Here is a 10,000-nt window from a genome sequence, read left to right on the forward strand (position 1 = left end):
AGTATACACATCGAATTTGTCAGACCAAAATGTACAGCTGAAAAGAATAGGGCGACTTATATACTACGACGACTTTGGAGGACCGACAATTCCATGTGAAACGCAAAAGAACTTAGAAAGATAGCGACGATGTTTGAATGCATTTTGCGCTACACGTTTACACTATAAACTACGACGATTTGGATGCTGGGAAATACAGATTTCCCGGTTTTTAAAACTATTTAAATCAAGGTCATCCATCAAAATTCCGTGTTAATATTTATTCCAAACTTGGCGGCGAGCTGGCAGAATCGTTAGCATGTCGGGCAAAATGCTTAAGAGCACTTCGTCTGTCTTTACGTTCTGGGTTCAAATTCCACAGATGTCAACTTTGCCTTTCATCATTTCGGGGGTCAATAAATTAAGTACCAGTTGAACCCTGAGGGTCGACGTAATCGACTAGTAACCCTTCCTCCAAAATTCCTGGCCTTGTGCCAAAATTTGAAACCAATATTTATTCCAAACACCAGCTTAATTAGCTACAAATTAATTTTAATAAGTTCTTCGTTATTTTCAAAATTAATTGAAACAATGGCATAATATGGAAGCAAAATTATTTCGTCTGAGTATTGAATCGTTAGAGTATTGAATAGAATATTATGCTGTATCTGTTCTCACACCCTGCGCTCTGGGTTCAAATCCAGTCGAGGGTATCTCTACTTTTCATCCTTTCAGTGTCAACAAAATAAATCCCTAATCCAGAGCAGTGGATTAGCGGGACTTTAAGACTGTCAGGCCAAATTCCTTGCGGTGAGTTTATCCAGCTCTTTGCGTTCTGATTTCAAATGCTGACTTGGTCTACTTGGGTGGTAGACTTAATCTGGTTTCACCCCGCCACCTGGTCACCATGGGTACGTTTAGAGGAGTCCACTCTGTTGCACACATTCGGATCAGTTCCTCGGTTTGAGGATAAATACCACCCTCCCTCTTTCCCACTCGGGGACCCCGCAAAGTGTCATGGCCTCTGGTTTCCTTCCTGACAGGGATATAAAAAAAAAAGATAAGAAAGAATTTTCCCAAGCTGCAAATTATCTCTCACACACGGGCTTCCATCGCCACTTTCACTGATATTATAGAAATTATGATACTGTTAGATAAACGTGTAATTATGTTATCTAACATAGCAAAATTATCTTTCTTCTAATTAAATTAATTACAAAACTAATCTAAATTAATTACAAAGCTAACGTGGAGATTGGGTCAGAACACAGAATACTGGGTTATTTACCTTAAGAGAAACTCTCATCAGGAGTCGTGATGCATAAATGCTTATGAGAAATCCTCTCGAGGTAAACAACTCAGTACTCTCTGTTCTAACACAAGGCCGACCAAAGAAAGCCTTGTGAGTGGATTCGGTAGACGGAAGGAAGCCTGTCGTGTTAAGAAAAAATGACAGATCACATGGAGTAATTTAGTAACTTCTAAAGGTGTAGGCACATCTGGGGAGGGGGGTTAAGGTGCTTGCTTTGCAACCACATCGTTTCAGGTTCAATCCCACTGTGCAGTACCTTGGGCAAGCTTCTTCTACTGTAGCCCCGGACCGGCTAATACCTTGCGAGCGAATGTGATAGACGGAAACTGTATGGAAGCCTGTCGTGCATATATATATATATATATATATATATATATATATATATATATATATGTATGTATGTATGTATGTATGTGTATGTGTGTGTGTGTGTGCATGCGCGTGTGTATGCATATGTATACATGAGTTTCTGTGTGCATGTGTGTCCCTCACTGCCGCTTGACAACCGGTGCTGGTTTGTTCATGTCTCCGTAACTTATCAGTTCGGCTAAAGGATCTGACAGAATATGAACCAGACTTTAAAAAAAAACATAAATACAGGGGTTGATTTGTTCAACAAGATACCTTTGAGGTTGTGCCCCAGCATGGCCATAGCCCAATAACTGAAGTAAAATAAAAATTATGTATGTATGTATGTATGTATTTATGCGTGGCACCTTGGATGTCTTCTAATATAGCCTCGGGACGACCAAAGACTTGTGAGTGGATTTGATAAACTGAAACCGAAAGAAGCCCGTCGTGTGTGTGTGTGTGAGAGAGAGAGGGAGAGAGAGAGAGAGAGAGAGAGAGAGACAGAGAGAGAGAGGCATTTGGGCTGGCGTCATTAAGTTTTACGCAGCAAATGAATAAACGAAAAGAATTCGATACAAGAATATAGCGGAAATATGTTTGGTCTTACCTCATAAAAAAGAGTCTTCCGTTCAGTATATTAGAACCAGAAAATACAAATTACACTCACAAACACACCTGTTTATCAGCCTCTTTCTTTCGATATTTATCTTAGCCTTTAATCGCTTCAATGTGTTTACACACTGAGAGACGCAACATATACATACACAGACATACGAACATACATACATACATACTTACGTAAAGAAAGAAAGAAAGAAAGAAAGAAAGAAAGAAAGAAAGAAAGAAAGAAAGAAAGAAAGAAAAAAGAAAAGAAGGAAAGAAATGTAGTGCACTGTATAGTTTGCCAAATATCTCTTCTGTGTTCCAATTAAAATATATAAACCAAGGAAGAAGACAGTTTCAGCGTAGAGACTACAACGACCTGTTAGAAACAGCAACGAAATGTGTTCTCTGAGAGAAAACACTGTACCGTCACCACCTCTCTCTCTCTCTCTCTCTCTCTCTCTCTCTCTCTCTCTCTCTCTCTCTCTCTCTCTCTCTCTCTCTTGAAGTGAGAGACATAGTCTGAGATTTAAAAAATTGTCTAAGACGAGATGGCCACGGATGGAATGCGATTAATCGTAGGTCTCTCACTGGTTGTTGAACTAAACAACATACATCAGTACAGTCTACTCACAAGTAAAGTCCTCTGCGCCTAAGATAACAATAATTCAAAATATGTGGAGCTGATGTGTGTTTGAGCGTAAAATACTAAACACTTTTTTTTTAAATTTTACTTACCTTCCGTTGCGATGCATGCGAACTGGTAAAACGAGCTGAACAAACACGTTATAAGATTCGATGTGTGTGAACAGGGAAAAGACACATGAAAAAGCGTGTGCGGGGGGGGGGATGTATGCAGAGAGAGGGAAAGAGAGAGAGAGGGTAAAGCGACGTCAAATGACGTCAGCTCCGAGTAATGTTCAGGTCGACTTTGTGCCTAAACTCTGACTTCAAACGCAGGATGTGATGACCGCCGGAATGAGAATCGGCGATAGGGAAAATGCACAGACCGCCGAGCTGGCATGTGTATAACAGATTATATGGCGGAGAAAGGGAGGTTCTGCACACACACACACACACACACACACACATATAATATATATATATATATATATATATATATATATATATATTGTAATGGAATAATTACTATGAAGGATTGCGTAGAATGTATTGTATAATGGATCGTGGGTAAGGCTAAAGCAATGCTAAGTAAATGCAAGGTAAATCACAAGAAAACAAATATGTGAATTAATGTAGACTTACTTTGTATTCAATATTTCGGGGTTATGACCTCATTTTCAAGAAATAGACGAATATTGCTGATGTGTGTGTGTATGAGAGCACATCGGCAACATTTGTCAATACACTGACACTTGTATTCACATAGATGTTCCTCCTCAAATATGTGTATAAGCGCAGGGGTGGCTGCGTGGTAAGAAGCTTGCTTCCCGACCCCATGGTTCTGGGTTCAGTCCCTCTGCGTGCAACTTTGGGTGAGTGTCTTCTACTAAAGCTTTGTGGGTGGATTTGTTAGATGGAAATTGAAAGAAGCCCGTCACATGTGTGCGCGTGTATTTGCTATAGTAAATATATATGTGTGTGTGTGTGTGTGCGTGTGTGTGTGTGTATGTCTGTGTGTGTGCGTGTGTGTGTGTGTTTTGCAAAGTTGGATCGTCGGTGACTAATCCCGGCAGCCTTGCGTGGTTCTAGCAAGAGGCACAGCGGGTTAACAACAGCTGCTCTCAAAGAACGGAGGAACTCAGAGCAATCAGCGTCATTCAATAATGCGCGCACACGAACATTAAATATGCGTGTGTGTGTGTGTGTGTGTGTGTGTGTGTGTGTGTGTGTGTGTGTGTGTGGCATGTTTTCATTTCATACAAATGAGACATGGAAGAAATAAGTAGTCTTTATCTTCAAGCTTTGAAGTGGCAGCCGGCCAATACAGAAAACTAGTGCTCGTTGTGACATAACAGCATATATGGAAATATGTGGTTTTAAGTGTGTGTGTGTGTGTGTGTGTGTGTGTGTGTGTGTGTGTGTGTGTGTGTGTGTGTACTAAGAAATTTATATAATATAAGTGTGTATAGATAGATAGATAGATTTGAACAAATGAATAGAAATGGCCTTCCTGATAATTTTCCCACTCATAAGTAATTAAGATATTCATAAGTCATTAAAACACCTAATAACTTATGAACGTCTAATTATTAAAGTGGAAAACTTACCAGAAAGTCAATTTCTTTTCATTTTTTCAAATATATAATTCTGTACCAATGACTTCCTCTTTCTCTCTCTCTCTCTCTCTCTCTCTCTCTCTCTCTCTCTCTCTCTCTCTCTCTCTCTCTCTCCCTCTCTCTCTCCCTCTCTAGTTTCGGATGCCGGGTCGGGAACGCACGCCAACATCTCTTCAGTTATCCGGCCATTGAAAATTCCTGTTCACCTATCGCGCATTCAGTGCATCACGGATTTTTCTGGTTAATATATGTAAATTTGTATCGCGGACTCCTCAGTATATCGCGGTTTTCTGCGGCCGATAGGTATTTATATATTTTTAGGATTTTAATCATTTCTGTGGGAGCTTTTGGGACGTAACATCCGCGGTAGTCGAGGCATTACTGTACATCAGGAAGTAGTTTTCTCTCTGATTTTTTATTCTACTCTTCCCAACATTTCGCGCCTTAGAATAAAATTTGTTTTAGAGGAGAACTTTTGGTAGGGTATTCCTCGGTCTTCTGAATGACATCACCCTTCCATCTTAGCAGAGTTATGTGATCTGAATGAGATTTGGTTGCTGTTTCTAGCAGAGGGAGTGACTGCGTAGAGGTTCCATTGTGGTTGAGTCAATAGTTTTGAGAAAAGTCGATTCGGCTTTCTTTTAGATAAGAGATAGATAACCTCTGACCTATGTTGCTAGGCAACGACAACAGACGAGCAAATATTTCTGGAGTGTTCATTGTCATGCTCCCATTCCGAATAATTTATCGGAAATATATTTGCATATTTACATAATTTGTTGGTTCAGAAGACGAAAGAGCGGACGGACGGACGTGAAGAGAAGAACGAGAGAAAGAAAGAAGCAAGAAGTAGTGATGTCATTGCTGTTGTTATTATTATTATTATTATTATTATTATTATTATTATTATTAGTCAAACAAATTTACACCAAAGTATATGTGTGTGTGTGTATAAAATTTGATAGAGAGGGAGAGAGAGAGAGAGAGAAAGAGAGAGAGAGAGAAAGGGTGAGAGAGAAAGAGTGAGAGAGAGAAATGGAAAAAGGAAGTAAGAGATGGAAGGAGAACATTAGCGAAACAGCGTATGAGGGGAGAGGGGAGAAAGAGAGAGAGGGGGAAGGAGAGAAGAGAGAGGGAGAGAGAGAGAGAAATGAAAAAGGAAGAAAGAGATGAAAGGAGAATGCTAGAGAAATAGCGTGCGAGACGAGAGGGGAGGAGAGAAAGAGAGAGGAGAAGAAGAGAATAGAGAGAGAGAGGAAGGAGAGAAGAGAGAGGGAGAGAAGAGAATAGAGAGAGAAGAAGGAGAGAAGAGAGAGGGAGAGAAGAGAATAGAGAGAGAAGAAGGAGAGAAGAGAGAGGGAGAGAAGAGAATAGAGAGAGAAGAAGGAGAGAAGGAGAGAAGAGAGAGGGGAAGAATGTTGAGCAATAATGTCGTTGATTGTTAGAATCTGTATCGTCCTGGGACTTATTTATAAACTTCTGACCAGCAGAGTTTCAGACCGAACTTGCTGCTGCTGCTGCTGCTTACATCTTCTTTCTTCTCCTTCTTCGCCCTTCTCCCTCTATCCTGTTTTCTTTCAGTTTCTCCTTTTCCTCTTCATTATCATCATCATCATCATCGTCGTCATCATCATTACTAATGTCATTCCGCAATCAGATACACGCACGCACACACAAACACAAAGTCATACACACACATACAAATTGACTTATACACATACCCACAAGCACTCATACACATACACATGCACATATGCGCGCACACACACTCAAATACACACACGCACACACACATATGAACACACAAATCTGTCGATTAAAGTTATTAATGACGCATTATCTCAACGCGCCATTATTAATAATTATGGTTGATACAGCAACAGCAATCAAGACGGCGAGCTGGCAGAATCGTTAGCATGCCGGACAAAACGTTTAGCAGCATTTCGTCCGTCCTTTGCCTCTAATCCTTTCGGGGTTGATGAAATAAGTACAAGTTGGAAGCCGGGGTCGATGTATTGCTGGCCTTGTGCCAAAAACTGGGAAATCAATATAGTAACAGCGAACGCACAATCAAAAGGAACGGATTCTAAGAATGTTCACAATAAAAGCAAAAAAAAATAATGGAATTTTGTTGGACTTGTAGAAATCACATAACAGCAAAATGTCTATGGAATTGGAAGCAATCCAACGATTTTATGGAGGCCAATAAGATTTTCTTCCTATTCAGCAGCTAAACTAATTGATGAGATTGAATGCTACATTTTGAGATTTCACTTTTTGGTGAAGAGAAAAGAAAGAAATATTTACTCTAATTTATATTTAGATGGTCACAGATCGACTCACACCAAATTTGGTCAGTTTTCAAAGTATTGCAGATCTCTGACTTGAGAATCACTACAACTAAAGGCAGTGCTCCAGCATGGTCGTAGTCAAATGACTGAAACAAATAAATGAATATATATATTTTGTGCCAAAACTTTAAACTATTATCCTTCATTCCACCCCCACCCCCCACCGACTGACCTTCCTTTCTTTTACAGACAGCACTGCTTACTTACCATTCCTTCTATCCTTTTTTTTTCTTTCTCTTATCCCTTTTTTTCATTACTCATCTCCCTCTATATTCAGCTCTTTTCTTTCGAACTCCACCGATCCTTCTGCCATTACACCGTCGCGTCATCCCACCGACGCCCATGCATTCTTCTTTTAGTCAACCGGTTTAACCAGCCTCCCTTCTTTCATTCTCACTTTCTATCAATCGCTTAACAACCCTGGGTGGGGTGGGGGTAGGGAATTTTCTTGGAATTATGAATCACAAGAATTATTTGATACGAACACATATACACACGCGCACACATACACATACACACACACATACACGTACACACACACACACATACCTATATGTGTAATTGTATACATATATAATTATGTATATGTGTGCGTATGTATACGTACATACACACACACATCTGTATATGTGTGCATGTATGTGTGTATATATATATGTGCGGGTGTGTGTATATATATATATATATATATATATATATATATATGCGTGTGTGTTGCGTGTATGTATATAAATATATATTTATCTATGTATATGTATATGTGTGTGTGTGCATGTGTGTGTACATATATATATATATATATATAATTATGTAATAAGGCTTCAGCCAACAGAACAGCATCAGAACAGAATTAGCTGAGAGAGTAAAGATAATGTTATAATTAAAACTACATATAATTTCACATCTGATAATTTTATATATTTTCAGGCGCGGGAGGAATCAATTCGGATATGAAAACGGTTATTGATGAGAACTTGCGCTATATTTTCATATGACACACAGCAAGAATCGTGTTATATGAACCAGGCGAGATGTGAAGTGGCCGGAGTTAACAAATAAGTTAATTTATACCATCTCGTCTATCGATTTCTTGGATATTCTGTCTATATATATAGCAAGGTTATTGTATGAGGAGAAATTCTCGTAAACGAAACACTCCGAGTCTATAAGTATGTGGCGGAGAGGAAGCGGGGGCGTGAGGGTAGCGGAAAGGAGGTGTCTGTGATGTTGATGGTCTTTTCAAACTTATTTTCTGTAAAGAAGGGCAACTTAACGATCCGCAAGCAGAGAACGATACAATAGACTCGCAAATATACATATCCATATGGAAGATCCTGGAAGATCTAGATCCCAACTTTGGAATTGAAAGCTATATTAACCACCGAAATGGACGGCACTGTAGTGTACCAAAGATCCCATCTTCCCCATTTGGAATAAGGGCCCCATACTGTAACAGCTTGGGTTTCAAGGGTCCACAACTATTCAGCGTTCTGCCAAACAGCTTCACAGATTTGCGAGGTGCAGATGTGAGGTTTTCCAAAAACACCAGGACAAATTTTTTGTCTGAGACACCAGAGGAACCCACATCACGACACAAGGAACAAAGAAGACCACTTCCGTCCAGCTCGCTGCTTCACCATAAAAGATACAGAAGAGAAACCCAAACACACTCCAAGGGAGTGGGACTCTTGCTCCCTGCTTAAGTATTTATACATATAAAGTATTAATACATATATCCCTGCTTAAGTATTTATACATATATATGTGTATATTAGTATATATTTATGTATGCGTGTGTACACATGAACGCATCAACAATAACGCCATACAACAAACAATCTGTTTGTTTTCTTTGTCTTTCTTTTCACTAAAACAAGATTAAGAATTACCCCAATAAAACATATTTCACTGATATTTATTTATTCATCTATTCTCTATTCTCCATTATTGTTCATAACAATACAATACAAATGTTTCAGTAAAAAATTCAAATGTTACAATGGCCGAATTTCTAGGCCGTTTAAGAAAGTGTCCTTTGCATTCACCACTTGCTTTCAAAGATCAGATTTTCATCCGTCCTGCTGTGAATAATCTGTTATAACTCATGGTAAAACTTGTGCTCCAGCATGGCCTAAGTATTGACTGATCGAACTGACCTGTGATCGAAGTCATTCCAAGCTATAGTAGAAGACACTTGCCCAAGGTGTCACGCAGTGGGACTGAGCCTCGAACCATGTAGTTGGGAAGCCATATATATATATATATATATATATATATATATATATATATACGCACACATACATACATATATACATACATATACATATATATGCACACATATACACACACACACTCACACACAATCATATATATAGATAGAGAGATAGATAATCTCTCTATATATACAAAGATATATATATATATATATATATATATATATATATATACGAGGACTCTATACCAACATATATGTAGATAGAGAGCTTAATAATTTTCAGTTTCCAATAGATCCTGTTTTGCATTCGTTAATGAGTTAGGGTGTGTATTGACGCATATTCCAATTGGAGAATTGCTATTTGCATGAGTTCAACGACCGTATGGCTTGTTAATTTTCATTGACTAAAAAATAGAATAGTGATTATAGTCAGAAAGAAAAACTTATCAACAAACCACAGAAAAACGCTTCGCCATATTTGTGCAATCTTGCGATATATATATATATATATATATATATATATATATATATATATATATATATATATATATATATATATATACACACATACATATATATATCGATATTTATTCTCATAGAAGAAAATCGAAAGCGTTTTATATAATTATTTAATTATCTCTTCTTCAAAACACCAACTTGACAACAAAGCATTAATAATTCGCATGTTTGATTGGACTGTTCCATTCCAAAGTGCATTCCTAGAGATTTAATTATCCCACCGAACGCGGAGTAGAATCTTTTCTAATATGGAATAATCTGTTGCGAGCTGGCAGAAATGTTAGCACGCCAGGCAAAATGTTTAACGGTACTTCGTTCGTCTTTACGTTCTGAGTTCAAATTCCGCCACGGGATTTCGAGTTTAGTGCCACAGCGCGACACACTTGGAAAGAGGCTTCTATGACTATGTCCCTGGGGTCAACCAATGTTT

At 38.5% G+C, this 10,000-nt stretch overlaps 1 protein-coding gene across 3 annotated transcripts in view; it reads right to left on the reverse strand.

The window, feature by feature from the left end:
• Positions 1-10,000, reverse strand: part of LOC106867443 (allene oxide synthase-lipoxygenase protein) — a 38,892-nt gene that overhangs the window by 19,214 nt on the left and 9,678 nt on the right. The window contains exon 1 of one of the 3 annotated variants that reach the window (XM_089337885.1): positions 2,984-3,081. The exons of the other annotated variants lie outside the window; for them this stretch is intronic. The gene's annotated coding sequence lies outside the window, so the exon portion shown is untranslated. Of the gene's footprint in view, positions 1-2,983; positions 3,082-10,000 lie in introns of those variants that run through there. 3 annotated transcript variants of the gene reach the window in all.

The sequence above is a fragment of the Octopus bimaculoides genome, chromosome 20 (assembly GCF_046866305.1).
Source record: "Octopus bimaculoides isolate indiv1 chromosome 20, ASM4686630v1, whole genome shotgun sequence".
Taxonomy (NCBI): Eukaryota; Metazoa; Mollusca; class Cephalopoda; order Octopoda; family Octopodidae; genus Octopus; species Octopus bimaculoides.